The following is a 14,838-nucleotide window of genomic DNA, read 5'->3' on the forward strand; positions in this document are numbered from 1 at the left end:
TACGGTGGCATATATATAGGGGCAAAATAGAGGGAAATGCTTTTTTAAGGATAAGGAAACCATTCTAAAATGTAAGTTGCTAATTTTTTTTAATTTTTTTTGAGTGGAGAAAATTATTTTTTAAATAAATGCCAAAAATGGAAAATACTACGATGTCGGGGAGTCGTACTGATAATGCCACTGGCATGACCAACAACTTGGTATGCAGTCTTGAACTACCATCATGTTAGTCCCACTCAGACGAGACATCAGAGTGGAGGTTCAGTTGCTATCGTACCAATACTACAAGTCCACTAAGATGAGACGAGAGTTATCGGTTGACTTCTTATCGTGTTAGACCCATTAGTCCACTCAGATGACAAGTGAGAATATTGGCTTAGTTCCTATCATGTTAGGGCTATTGGTTCACTCTGGCGAGACACGAGAGTGATTGGTTCAGTTGCTATCGTACCTGTCGTGTGGTGTCATACTGATAGAGCTACGTGAGAATAGTGGCTTAGTTCCTATCATGTTCGGGCTATTCGTTCACTTTGTCGAGACATGAGAGTGATCAATTCAATTCACTTCCTATACTGTAGTGCTTATTAAAAAGCAGTTGGGCATAACGTGACACTCATGGCATATGATGACTACATAGCAACTAGTAGTTGGTTATTACGTGGCACGTTTAGTGGGGCAGCATATATAGGGGGGAAATAGAGGGAAATGCATTTTAAAAAAAAGGATAAACAAACAATTCTAAAATATAAGTTAATAAAATTATTTTTTATATTTTTTGAGCCAAAAAAAGGAAAACACTACAGGCCCATTTTTTTTTAGCAAAACTACAGGTCCAAATCGGCAACTTGGCGTAGCCAAGCTTCTCGACCCAGCCACGTCGGCCCAATAGCCCGTCTGTCCTCATTGGCTGTTCTGGAGAACGTGGCCGTCGTTTGGAAACTGGCTGCCATGACTCACCGTGGCTGTCATTTCTTTCCTAATTTATAGGATCTCAGGAACAATAGAACTACTTTCTCGGTTTCTCTAGTGGCCCTCTCTCCTTTCTCAGTTTCTCTTGGCGGCATAGTTCCTCTCGGCGGCAATGGCTATGCCACTCGGCACCATGGATAGCACAGGACAAAGAGGGCAGCACAGTAATTCTTCGCCTGCAAATGGCACCAGGGTTGGAGGTAACTGATATACATCTCTCCTTCATATTCATTTGATGTATGCATTTGTGCTACTAGTACGATCTCCACGATTAAAGGACCAAAACCATGTACTGCTATTGTGCCACATAAACATCATTGCAATTAGTACTAAGATGTACTGCCTCCTGCCTGGGTACGCCCTATGTGGTGCAAGCGGTAGAGTCTTACCGTCTGTGACCGGAAGGTCCCGGGTTCGAGTCGTGGTCTCCTCGCACTGCATAGGCGAGGGTAAGGCTTGCCACTGACATCCTTCCCCAGACCCCGCACAGAGCGGGAGCTATCTGCACTGGGTACGCCCTATGTACTGCCTCCGCCCTTGAAGGTAACTATGCAAGCTGTTACAATTGTCGGTCAAGGTTACCTCAGGAGATCTAAGATCAACCACTGAGTTCTCAGCAACGGAATTTGACAGCAGCAGCTACCACTTTGAAACATTGCTCCCTGTCCATCAAAGCCTGCTGATTTGAACCTTCATTACTGTTCTTCTCTGTCTCATCGATGCCCCTTCTATTATAGGCAACCGCAAACTGTAAAATATGTCAAAACTTATTTAGTATAAAATGTTTTCATGAGACAGTGCAGAGTGTACTACAGCTAGTGATTCTCTTTAAGTGCAAAAGTGAAATTGCGATCATTAACAAAAGAATGCAGTAATTTTGATGCATAATAATGAAGGTAATAGAGCAAGTGCTACTTAGAGCCTGGCATTAAAATGTAGGAGACAACTTAAACAATGCATGAATCATTGTATGAGACCTGATAGCAAGGATATCTATACAAATGCTGCATAATACATTGCAGTAGAAAATAGTATGAATTTGACTCCACTACACATTAACAAAATGGTTAAACGAAGATAAATGATGCAATTTCTACCTTTATAGGCTTGTCCTTGTTAGTCTTGCTCCTCGAGAAGTCATGGAATAACTTTGACACAGTGGCATGCAGGTCTTCTTCTGATAGAATGCAAGTTTCTTGAATAGGAAATATGCTGTGGCACCATCTGTCAATTCAGAGTTTAATTTAGACGATGTAACAATCTAACAATCCAAGGAGAACCTTAGATTGATTCTGAAACTGACTCTAAACACCAAATCTTTAACCCTTTAACTGTATGAAGTAGGAGTAGCTTATAATCAGCGGTGTCCCTGTATTTTACATATGCAACTTGGTCGGAAGAAAGAAAATCATATTGCTGTTCAACTTTATTGAAAAGAAGAGTGGTAACACAGGTTGCACAAATCAAACTACTAGAATGAAAATCTAGCAACATAAATAATGGCATGTTTAGCCCCAAATCGACATCTCATTTAGCCAGGGCGTTCTGTATCTATATAATAGCTATAAGTAACTAAGCATAAGGATACAATCAGATGATGAGCCTTCAATGCTGCATTCATTATTAACATTTCTTATTCACATCATTTGATGCAGTTGACAGTGGTACCAGGGTTCATACTGAAAAGTGCAGGGAGGGACCAAGAAGCAGGTAATTTCCATATTCAATATCCAGTTCCTATTTTTGTGCAAGTTGCCTGTGCATTGTTAGCAACTTATCAACTGTGAGTTTTGTAAACGCTATAAAAGACTTATCGAGCGACCACAAGGATGCTATTAAGTCTATGGGACCTGGGGGGCTGCTTCGTATGCCAGGGATGTGTCTCAGAAGACAAATGATTGACAAAATTGTAAATAGATACCAAATCAGCAACCAATGCTTCTTTATATGTGGTCAGAATGTTCCTATTTATCTAGAGGATGTCAGGGACATAATGGGACTCCAGATTGAAGGCATAGATGTTTTTAAACATGTAAACCAAGAGGAGGTCAAAGATGAAGATAAAAAGGTGGACATTGAATTGATGAAGAGGTATGAAGATGCAGACCACCTTCTCACGATAAGCAAGTTGAAACAAATGATGATGAAATCAGGCACTCCGGATGATGACTTCAAAAGACTATTTGTCTTGTTCACAATTTGTGTCATTCTAGCACCAACTGTGAAGCCCTATGTTAAAGCTAGTTATCTACCCGTGATTAGAAAAGCATCAGACATTCCGAAATTCAATTGGGGCCAATTCACTCTGACCCATTTATTAATCTCATTTAATAATTACATAGTTAAGAAACAAGTCAACATACATGGAAATTTGACTTTGTTGTAGGTCAGTTCTATAAGCTATAACCACCTATAAATGATCTTTACTTTTGGTCTTATGTATTTTTTTTGCATTGTGTTCATAGTTTTGGTACTGGGAGCGCGTCATTGCGTACACCAAGTACGGGATCAATTACGAGACAATCCAACCACCACTGATGGTGAGGTGGACTGAAGACAATGCTGGTCTTTGATGACATGCTTTTAATCAGGCCGGCCTAGATGGAGGAACTATAAGTTTCGAAACATACCATCAATATGCTACTGTTCATACGTATACATACTAACTATCTTATTAATTGTTTCCAGCTTATGACGCGCACTACTGGTCAGACCACCCAGCCAAAAAATATTAAAACAGAAACATCAATGTCAGAACAAGCGCCAATGTGCGAGGAGGGTCTAAGCAACGAACAAGTATGTACGACATCTATTTATGTGCACAACCTCATTTGTGTGCCTAATTCATTCTTTCCTATTTATGTAGAAGCAATTCCTTGAAGAATGGGCGAACGACAGCCAAATGGACATTGCACTAGCAATGGAAAAAACTTATGGATATAGACCACAGATATGATAGGAAAATATTATCACAAAATGAGGAATTAGCTAAGATTAGAAATGAGAAACGGCTGGACAAAAGACTGGAAGCTAGGGTGAGCAAGATAGAAGACGATACTGCAGAAATGAAAATGGATATCAAGGTAACCAGCGTGAGTACTCATTTTCGGTTCCCATCCGTTCTTCATTGTCTAACACAATTTCTAAAAAAAAATATCAGAAAACGCAACAGGTACAACAACAAATCCTACAGCTACTGCAAAGTATTGTTGACCCATCTATGCCAACATCTGCACAAGGTCAGCCGTCTATGGCTACATCTTCGCAAGTTCGGTTATCTATGCCTACATTTGCACAAGTTCGGGTATGCAAATGTGGCTTCAGTTCCTTTGTCTAATGTTGGATTTGATATTTTGGAATTTAACAAAAAATACCAACTACAGGAATCACCATGGATACTAGTCAAGAAGTCAGCACCAGGTGGCCCACTGCATTTCTCCCATGCACTAGCGAGAATCAATGCTGAAGCACACACTGAAACAAAAGTTAAGATGAAAAAGAACATGCAGCAGCAGAATAGCCCCTCTACACAGCACCAAGGCGACGCCTCTATACACATCACACCAAGGAAGCCAATTATCGACAACTATTACAAAGTGAGTCCAATAGACACAGAAGCCAGATCCTTCGTAGTAATAAGTTACGACCATGCTAAGGTTGTACAAATAGGTGACCATGTTCTTACGGCCAAACAGCTACGCCCTAATTTCACAGATGACTTTATAGTAGATGAGGTAAACTGATTTTAGATCCTTTTTGTCCACAATAACATGCAAACACCTACTATGTACTAATAACTCCACCCTTTGCAGGTCATAAATGCCTATGTTGATTTCAGCAATGTGGAGACTAAAGAGGCATCATTCATAACAACTTTCCAAGTCTAGAAGTTGGCTACAAATAATCTGGGTGACCAACGGCTGACATTTAAGAAGTTAATTACCGACAAATGTGTTCAAAGGCATTTGGTATGTAATACTGATTTTGTTTGGACACTTTTACTTGACATTTGCATTCAGGATAATACCCGTATTTATTTTTCAAAGTTTTATCAATTAGGATGGTTTACTATATTTTTGGTAATCTCTATTGCAATTATTGTTTTCAGGTTTTTGTGCCTATGCATATAAACAAAAACCACTGGGCTCTCCTAGTGCTAAATTTTATAAAGAAAGAGGTATAGCTACTTAACTCGTTAGCCTCAACCCGAGATGAAAACCAAGAGAAGGCATTGGTAAGTACAACGTAACACGTACCACCTATTCAATTACAATTATAGTTCGATCAAATTTAACATCTATCTCACCATCCACTAGGTGGAAAGCATACAAGAATGCATTGATTCTTCGGGCAACGATGGCTTGGTTAACTTGCGTGTCTGGAAAAGAATTCCTTATCATAACATACCGCAACAAACAGACGGGTACTCCTTTTCCCTTTTCTACATTAATGTTATACTTCAATTACTAATTCTTATGTTCGTTGCAGTCATTCGTATGGGGCGTTCATAATATTTTATATGCTGGCATGGGATGGAGAAGAAATGGCCGATCATTTCACAAACGTGAGTCTTACAATCCTTGTTAATTCCAAATATCTACATACTCATTCAATAATTGTTATATGATAGTGCTCTACTTTCACTTGTATAGACACAAATGCAAGGATTTAAATGGAGAATATGCACGAGGTTGCTCCTTTCTGATCGCAACATGAGACGACAACAATCATACCAAAATCCTATCACGGTATGAACTTTTAATTCATATTAAAAATGATCCAGTTGCATCAACTTATACCAGACTGTACAAAATATGTTGGATCTAACATTTTTTTTGATGATTCTTAGGAGGAAGAGTACTATGCAAACAATCCGGATGAACAACGCCAGCACAAACATGCTAAAAATTCAAGCAATGTTCAAATAATAGAGACTAAAACTCCAAACCCTGAGGCCAGCACGAAAGAAGGGAAATGAACAAAAGGAGGGAAAGGAACAGGATCTAAAAAAGGAACATGAGCTCAAAATAGGAAAAGAGGACGACCGCCAACGAAATTAGTTGTTAATACTCCTACTATCGTAGATGAATTTAGTAGCGAATCTATCGCTAAACGAGTCCAAAGGGCCAAGCATCCAGGGAAACAACAGACCAACCCTTTTAGGCCTTTTTAGAACTAATGTGCTGTCTATTTAGTAAGCTATATTTGATCTTTAGTTTGACCAGATAGCTAGAACGATGTGTGTTCAGACCTAAACGTTGTGCTGAACTAAATTCATGTGTGTTTAGGCACAAATACTTAGTCAAACATTTCCTTCAGCAACTCATGTGTGAAACTACTAGCGAGTAAAGAGTTCAAACTTACATTGTGTTTAGTTGTTTGATAATTTTTTCTCCAGCAGTTGTCTGATAAAATAACATGCTAGTTTGGATACCCTGAAGCTTCCCAAATCTGATGGACCTGTGGACATGAAACAATTTGGATGTCACCTCTAACAGATCAAGCAGATAGCATTTTCTATGAATTTTACTAATATTATTAAGGAAACAATCACTGAGACATTAACCAAACATGCACAATTAAAGAAGAAACTAATCATCTTCTGTTTCTTTCTAAAAAATATGAACTTGAAATGTCCCTCATACAAACATCCATATGATACATGTCTAACTAGAAGTCTGGAATGTGTCCCTCATACAAGCATGCAATACTACTAACAGGGGAATAACAGTAGCTAGGCTTCATAGTAAAACTAGTCTTCTAAATGAAGTACTAAATCAGCAAATGCCATATAGTCTTCTACATCATCAATTTTTGCTTCAACTCCCGAGACAAGTGCTCCAGTTGACCCAAATTTGATCTACTAGCTATGTTCCATACTTGTGAATATGGTGTGCATTCACTATCAGTAGCTGGTCCTCAAAATATCACCATGATAGAGGGATGCCGTACAAATAACACAAGCATTTGCTCTTGAGGTCCTCAGACCCTCCGGTCTTCACTCTTTTGATGCACTGGCTCTAGGGCCTTTCTTTCTGCCATACCTCTGCATTGGAATTTCAAGCAGAGTTTTGTAATCGACGCATGAATGCATGATGACCAAATTGCAGATGCAGATCAACATTTTACAATTTTTAGTCAATTCTAGGGAGAATGTATTGTCAATGGACATGATGTAGTACCAATGTGGAGCATACAGTATTAAAGGGACACTAACCAATCTGAGTATTTGATGGGATCTGGAACTTGTTTCATTCAAAGCAGTTTCTCCAATCTGCCTTTGAGCTGGAGCACGAAAACAATTGAATCAGATAATGTGGGAAAAACATAGGCACCTCTTTCGTTTGGAGCAAGTTCAGTTCCGCACCTTCACATACAGGAAGAAGATCCCTAAGATGACCATAATCTCTCAAAGTTTCCAAAGTGAGTCTTTCTACAGTAGTCCCTTTCTATTTGACATAACAACATGAATAGTATTGTAAATAGGAGCATGAAAAACTATAACAAATTATGGTGAGATCAAGTAAAGAAGAATAGAGTACCTCTGGATCATCAAGTAGTCTAAGAGGTGTTGGGTCATGGCTTAGAAGGTCCCTCACAGCTTCATTGTATATCTTTATGGCCGAAAATTTCAAAATGAACTCTCTTTTAGGATGCTACAGCATGGAGAAGAGGTTCAAATGCAAAGTGAAAGGACCTAGGATGCCGCCTAGAGGGGGAGGGGGTGAATAGGTGTTTCTAAAAATTAACACCTTTAAATACAGAAATGATTAGTAAATGGAGTTTCCAAAATGGAAACTCTAAATAAAGAGTAAAACCACCCCTCACAAGTTTGACACAGAGTATACAAGGTATAAAGAATATATATAGAAGCTACAACCCTGCAACACAAAGTTAGAACAGAGAACAAATATATTCTACACAGGCAAGAAATACCGGACGTGTCCGGTATGTATACCGGATGTGTCCGGTATGCACGGTTTCTGTAGAGCAGCCCCAAACTTGCTCCTTTTGTTTTCTATCTTCAAACCAAACTGCAGGTATCTACTGGAGATGATAATATACACAAATATCAAATGAAATGTGAATTGAGACATGATATTTGTTTTACCGTAGTTCAGACTCATTCAAGTCCTACTCTTCGTTGAGGGGGCTATGGGCGACCCAGCGAAGGCCAGCCCTAGAGGGTACCATGAAGGTCACTCTAGCCGGAGTCTTTTCCAACTCCTTTTCCTCCTTCCACTAGTTGATTCTGAGGCGGCGGAATCGACCGTTACAAACTTTCTGAGGCACACCACAATCTCTCGGGTGCTCTTCGGCAATGCCTAGCCATCTAGGACCAAAGAGTCCAAGAGTAACAAATGCAAATCATGAAATAGACAATATGCACAAGTGCTCAAGTGGTGGCTTTCTTTCTTTTTCAAATTCTCTCTTAACCCACAAATGGATTTTGTGATTTGGATCACACACTCACTAAGAGAGGGTTTGTGAGAGTTGGCAAGGCAAAAAAACGTGTATTGCAACCAGCAGAATCAGCAGCCTCCAAAGGTGGAGGCTTGGGGGTATTTATAGCCCCATTGGAAAAACTAGCCATTTTATAGCCGTTGCCATACCAAACACGTCCGGTATGACTTACACTGCGCCAACAGTAACAGAGTTACATTGACGTTGTGAGGCATCGGAACTCTTGATGAATGCCGAAACTTCTGACCATCGGAACTCCTGACTCACATTGGAACTCCCGACCCTCAGCAAATTTGAAAACTACGGTAACTAAGTTAAAGTATGTGATGTGTCAGAACTCCCGACGCATGCCAGAACTCCCGACCGTCGGAACTCATGACTCATGTCGGAACTCCCGACCCTCCAGGCATTTGAAAACTAACCATTGGCCTCTGGCCGTCCATACCGGACATGTCCGGTATTAATACCGGACACGTCCGGTATGACCACCACAATGAACTTTCCAAGTTAGTTAAGCGTGAGACGTCAGAACTCCTGACCATTGCCGAGACTCCCAACTTACGTTGGAACTCCGGATGAACCAACCCGAGACCAACAACATTACCATTGCTAGGTAAATACTGGACACGTCCGGTATCTTGCTAGACCAGCAAAAACCAAGTTAGCTCTTTTGTCTCTCAAACACTCAAAATTCACATGGGTTGGCTTGAGCACTTATAAAACATTATCTATCAACATGATGTATCCCTCTTAATAGTACGACATTCCTATTAACTCAAATTTAAAAGTATAACGAATTTAAACCTTTTGAGTTGATCTCTTTCAACCGAAGCCGTGTATTCCAATCTTCATCGAGTGAGGGTGCCAACATGTCAACTTTGATCTTTTTCACTTGAGCATAGCCATCTTGAGTACGTGACTTGATTCCATTCATTAAATATGAATAACTCCAAATGCATCAAGTCACTTTCAACACTTTGTCCAATATAGATTTGATCCTCCACATCAATATGACCATCATAGCTTGATTAGTACCTCAACTAAATGCAAGTACTTTCTTCTTCACCCTAGCTAGGTTCTTCGGCCGCCAAGCCATCGCTTGCCCTTCACCCTTGCTTAGTACCTCGAAGCCTTTCCTTGCTATCTTCACCATCTCAAGCCATCAAATCACATCTTGTGTTGAATCATCTATTCATTTGTATTGTCATCTTTTTAATTTCAATTTAGCAAGCTTCCAATATGAGACCATTCCATATGCAATCCCTCATGTCTCATCAATTAGTTTTTACTGGGCTTGCTTTCACATAGTATATAAAAATCCCACAATAAATAAGCATTTGCATGAATTCCATTTGCATTGTTGTCTTGTGCTTGAACAAGATTGTTTATACAACAACACATCATTTTGGCTTTCATTAAGTGCCTGTGAGATATCCTATTACATATCCACACTTAGCAAACGGGTTAGCCCTTTAATCACGTTGTCATTCAGTCATCCAAAACTCATCCAAAACCCACTAAAGGGCTAGATGCACTTTCAATCTCCCCATTTTTGTTGATTGATGACAACTTTATTAAAGCTTACAAAAGAATATAAATATTTAAGCTTTTGGGTTCAATGATTTATGAGAGGCTCCTCCTTAATATGTGCTTATGATTAGAATTCACAAAATGACCTCAAATGTCAATTGCACATACTAAAATATATAGGAGACTCCCCCTAAATCATTGCATCTGTGGGGTGCATGTGTGTGTGACAAAGTAAAACTGTGATGCATATGACAAGATATATCACACAAGAATAAATATAAAGGCATCACATCAAATATTTTCATTCTAGCATGCATAGTTCTTATGAAAATAAATACAACACATGTATGTCACGCATAGCACTCATTACACATTTTCTCAAGTCCACAAGCCACTGATATATAAATAAAGATCATGTCTCAAAAGATACATAGATAAAGCATAAGTATAAGTCTCATCTCTCACATGATATAATCTATCTCAAACTCAAGATACATCAATGAAGCTTAAAAACTATGGCCTACAGTACATATATTTAGGTACAAAGATAAGCAAATGAAACAAAAATCCTGAAGCTTTAATCAGTCTCTCTCCCTCTTTATCATCTATCACTAGAAAGGTCCAACAATGACATACTAAGGTCAAAGGGGCTGCAAGCTGTCTCTAAAAGCTGAGATCACTCATCATCATCTTCATCTCCACCAACATCCTCATCATCTGAGCGTGGAGCACTGGCTGGATGAGAACCACCTGCACCAGACAGGTCATAGGCACTGGACCCATAGTAGCCGAAACTACTCGTGAGGTCACTCCACCAGTCTAAAGCATACACGTCTACAGCACTAGGACATGGCTAAGAGTGAGTAGGCACCCGAGCCTATAGTGGTAAAGTGTCAGGGTGCTCTAGTGCCTGCTGCTACTACTGCTATCGCTAAAGAAACTTGGCAAACCCTCTATCATACCTGGCCTGCTGCTGCTCCTCTGTCTCTGGCTCACTGGCTGCCTCATCTGATAATGGAGACCTAGGAGGATCAAGCTCAAGTCTAGCAGCAATCTGCTTCAAAGTCTGAGTGTCCTTCCTCCTAGCCTCCCTCTCCTTCTGCTGATAGGTCTGGATGTCTCTGCACATCCCAAATATAGCACTGAACATCTTACAAATAGGAGAAGGAGGACTACGGCGATGAGAAGAAGAACGTGAAGGAGCATGTGGTAGAGGGGAAGCTCCTCCTACTGCTGCACCACCTACAGGTACATCTACCTCTGGTGCTGCTACTGCTGCTCCTCCTAGTCCTACCAAAGGTACACCAATCTCAGGTAGATCTGCAACTATCTTTAGGGCCTTATGTACCTTGTCATACTCAAAGGTATGCCCTGTGACCTGCTCAATCATGTGCATGATGTAGGGAGCAAAACCATAGCCCTTGAGGGGCCTCTCGCCAATGCTCCTAATCTTGTACCATATGAAGTTAAAGACGCTGAAGGGTCATGCATCAGGTGCCATCCTATGGAGCAGGTTGTTGGAATAATCTATAATGTTTCCCTTATCTCCACCCTTGCAATCAATGGTCTTCCTAAACATCTTGTCTAGGTATCTATAAGTAGGGTGAAGACCTAGAACCTTCCCCACTGCTCCTCTCTCACCCCTGGTGGGTACATGTAGGCCAGTTGCTCTAGAGGGAGTACCTGCTCTGTATGGATCCTGTCTCTCTGAAGATCCTCCTCTAAAAAACCAAGCAGGGCGACAAAAGCATCATAATCCACATTGTACCACTGGCCCTCAAGCATACAGTACATACGCCTCTCATCCTCCTCAACATACAGGGCGGCATAGAACTGAGCTACCACCTCTGTGTTCCAGTCATGCTGGAACTCTATAATCTCATAAATCCCTGTATGCTCACAAATAGCAATAGCATGATCAATGGAGGACTTTTGCAAATCTCTGACATACTACCAGTCAATCCATTGAGACCTAGCAATCACTGGGTTCCTGGTGAGGATCACACTAGTGTAGAAGTCCATATGAAAGGCTATCTGAAATCGATGATCAAACTAAATCCTATGCAAGCCCCTTGGATCAATTCTCCTCTCATCTCTGGCCCTTCTGGTCATGCCTTTCCCTCGATAGTCAACTCTAGAGACATAAGAGGGTACACTAGGTGGATGTGTCTCAAGTAAGCCATAGTACATACCCTGGCCTGGCTGGTGCTGAGCTAGAGGTACTGGCTTCTCCTCAATCTCCTGCTCATCATCTGAGCTGCCACTATCTGAACTTCTGTCAGTGCTCTTCCTCTTTCTGGTACTGGGCTCCACTCTATACTCCTCTATATCTATGTCAGAAGAAGAACTGTTGTATCCCTCTTTGTACTATGGAGCACCCCTAGTAGCTCTGGAGAGTCCCCTACTGCTGCCCTGCTCCTGCTAACTGTATCTGGGATGCATGTCCTGCCTTGCCTTCTTGTATTTCTCTAGTGCTGGATCATGCCTATGCTTGGATCTGGGCTCCTGTCTTCCACTCATGCTTGCTGCCCTGTATCCAAAAATTTTTGCAAAGAATCTTAGATACATGCCCAAACAATATTTCTTACATCATCATCCATATATATACAATTATTTATCCAAAATCTCTCAATCACCTATCCCAACCATGGTCAAGGTTTGCAAAATTAATTTAGACAAACAATCATACATAAAGGGACAATAATCAATGAGTATTGAGTTGAGACTATAGCTGAACCTGCACTGCTGGCTCATACCGGACATGTCCGGTATATGTACACAACAACCCTAATCAGGGGCTCACGCTCAATCTCATCTCCAATTCAATCCAAACTTTGGGCATTGCTTCTAGACAGGTAATGTAGCATCTCTACCGAAGGGATTTCAAAATCATGCCCTAACCGCTTAGATCAGAAGAGGTCCAGGATTAGGGTACCTTGAGAGTGAATGAAGATGCGATTGGAAATCCAAGTCCCGGAGCCTTCGATCTTGATGCAAATCTCCTCCGATCCAATCTCCCTCCTTTTTCTCGGTGGAATCACTCGATCACCAATTCGGTGGAACAACGGTGGTGGCGTCATCTTGGAGGAGAGAAAAGACTCAAAAGAGAGATAGAGGACCAGGGTCGAAGGGGTACCGGCCATTTTATAACCCCGCTCATATCGAACACGTCCGGTATTTGCGGGCTGGCTGTTTTTGTTCCAAATTTCATTCACTCAATTCCAATCCCATTCTCTATCATTTATTGATCCAAAACATGTATGTCCTTGATCCAAATAAGGTGTAACTACTTTTGTTATCCAAATGCCAAGGGTAGCACTTCTCTTTTCCAAATATTTGACATAAACAAGATTTTGATTACATGAGAGAGATATAGTGAGACATAGTAGAATGTGGACTTAAGAAAGCCATGTCATGTGTGATTAGCCAATCAAACAATTAAGGAGAGCTATAATTATCACATGACAAGGCTAGGTCACAAGGACCAAGATTCAAATAGTTTTTCAAATTCACACCACCTACACATGCTAGTTATGGGTTTTAAAAAACATCTCTCCTATGTCACACAAATGCACATTCTAACATATAAAGGGCCTTAGATTCACTTACAATGCATGTATGTAAATACATACCTTTGCCTTGAGCCCACAAGAATACCACTAAGAAGATACATAGCATGATAATCTTTATGTTGACCTTAATTGCCAAATAATCATGCTAGATACGAAATCAATTTTTCATCCAAAGGACTACAAAGAATGCTAGATAAATTTGTTAGTCCACAAGGTGCAAAATAGAAACTGAGCTCCTCCTAAATAAGTGCTTTAAGTAATTTGAATGACTTTCATCTAGCACTTCATTCTATTAAGAATTTGGGAGTCAATTTTCTATTTTGAACCACAACCAAATAATTTGCCATATTTAAATTTGAGTTCAAGAGATGCTCACAATCCATTAAGATTTGATAAACCACAAGCTTCTGAGTAAATTAAGGATATATGAAAATATATGGATCAAAAACTCAGTTGTAATCCAATTAGTGTTCTGGTTCTTGCAATACCGGACACGTCCGGAATACGCAGAACAGAAACACTTTCTTTCTGTCCCCGGCCATACCGGACACGTCCGATAGTAATACCGGACACGTCCGATAGGTGCAGGACAGAAACAAATAACCTGTTGCTTGTGATTCTTCATTTTAGCTATAGTATTTATTTTATGCCCTGCATCTCAACAAATAAATTGCTCTACTAGAGGGCCATTAAAAGCATCATATGGTAAAATAAAATACTTTTCAATTGAATCTAATTAGCCACTTTCAATATTTCACAAATATGCCTATTTGTGAGTCATTGAGCACAAAACAAATAAAGTGGCTATCCTATAAGGTTTAGGTACTTGTTACCAATGGTGATTATGAAATAGATGATATATTCATTGAATTATCTTCAGGTCAACCATATAAGAGATTATGATAAGAATTAGTTGATAGATTGAGTGAATATTTTCAATTTACTTGCTCAACCACCCTGAGGCCTTCATCTTATCACCAAGTATCTACTTCATTAACCTAAGCACACTTTGGTACCCAACTCTTGTTGGGACCTTTTGGGTTAGTCAACAAGTGCTTAGGCACCCAAATGGCTTTAGCACTAGTTTGTGGTGAACACATCACCTTGCTAGTGTTAACTCTATTTGTGGTCTTCCTAAGCATATCATTATAAACAAATGTGTTTGGCTTAGGAGTGTTACCATTTGGGCATTCATAGCTTAAATGCCCCTTTCTTCTACAAGCATAGCATATGCGGCCTTTGTTTGCTCTATGCTTGTTTTGCTTGTATGGACATCTATCAACCTTGTAGCCCATCTCATTGC

The 14,838-nt window shown here is 40.2% G+C and overlaps 1 pseudogene; it reads left to right on the top strand.

Annotated features, from left to right (window-relative positions):
* The first annotated feature begins 1,031 nt into the window (after nucleotides 1-1,031).
* On the top strand, nucleotides 1,032-6,211 carry LOC136472733 (uncharacterized; annotated as a pseudogene).
* The last annotated feature ends 8,627 nt before the right edge of the window (nucleotides 6,212-14,838 follow it).

The sequence above is a fragment of the Miscanthus floridulus genome, chromosome 8 (assembly GCF_019320115.1).
Source record: "Miscanthus floridulus cultivar M001 chromosome 8, ASM1932011v1, whole genome shotgun sequence".
Taxonomy (NCBI): Eukaryota; Viridiplantae; Streptophyta; class Magnoliopsida; order Poales; family Poaceae; genus Miscanthus; species Miscanthus floridulus.